Source organism: Strongylocentrotus purpuratus, unplaced genomic scaffold (genome assembly GCF_000002235.5).
Source record: "Strongylocentrotus purpuratus isolate Spur 01 unplaced genomic scaffold, Spur_5.0 spur5_scaffold_4, whole genome shotgun sequence".
In the NCBI taxonomy this organism is placed as follows: Eukaryota; Metazoa; Echinodermata; class Echinoidea; order Camarodonta; family Strongylocentrotidae; genus Strongylocentrotus; species Strongylocentrotus purpuratus.
Genome location: NW_022145610.1, coordinates 25455590 through 25456684, shown reverse-complemented (window position 1 = coordinate 25456684; position 1095 = coordinate 25455590).

Here is a 1095-nt window from a genome sequence, read left to right as displayed (position 1 = left end):
CATTTATGAATAAATTGAAGAGCTTTGATGATGGATGGAATTCGCTTTGCAAATAGCACAATAATGAGCTTACCGGTAACTTCAATGTTCGGATACTCTGAAAAACAAATAAAAAATTGCAATAAATGTCATTGCATCCACTTTACTCTGGAACCGTGGTTGGTTGTGGTCATTTGACATTTTGAGGAATAAAAACAAATGCATTATATTAATTATTTAATAACATATCTCAATAATTTTTCTCTTTTTTTATAAAACAAAATAGTGAATTTTTCATAACTCATAATATATATCTTTACATTATTTTCACACAAAAAATGATTGGGTTAAACTCATTCTTATTTATGTCTTATGACATTATCCAACTTAGAATAAAATTACAAAAATCATACATTTCAATCAAGGTGAGAAAAATTTGTAAACATATCGGCGAATATGCATAGAGAAGATATAACGCTTGAACTCATTGCTTCCATTTGAAAGACTGATAGAATTAAATATTCATAAATTTTGATCTAATTGTTTGGCATTTGAATTCAGTCCAGAGAATAATATTTTGTTCAGGCGGTGTATAAGTGCAAGGTTTGTCATGAAATAGAATTCTACTGAAAAGTAAATGCATTATTAGAAAGGAATTCATCTAATTTCAATTGATGCATGCACAAAGGAAATGCACTTGTCATTATGATTGTAGAACAACCAAATTTCTCAATATCTGCATTATACAGAAATACTACTTCACATGCCACTTTGAAAGTCTAAAGGCTTGTTCAGGCATGATGCAGCAAAACCTTCAGTGTTTTTGTTATGACATAAGTGTAATATTCCCACATATTTCTGTATTTTATAACACAGAGCTCAGTGAATACGAACAAGTCCTTTGTTGCACGCAGTTGCCATCCATAAAGACTTGTTTTTAAAAGCGCAGCGTTTTTTGGCAGAAATTTTCTGTGTCATATCTGAAAGAGCCTTACAAGAACTTAATATCAGTTTTCCTGAATCTGAAAGACATAAAATGCAAAGTTTAACGTAACTGGGCAAATAACATCAATGGCAATGTAGCACTGATACCTAGAAAAGTCTTGTATAGCACAC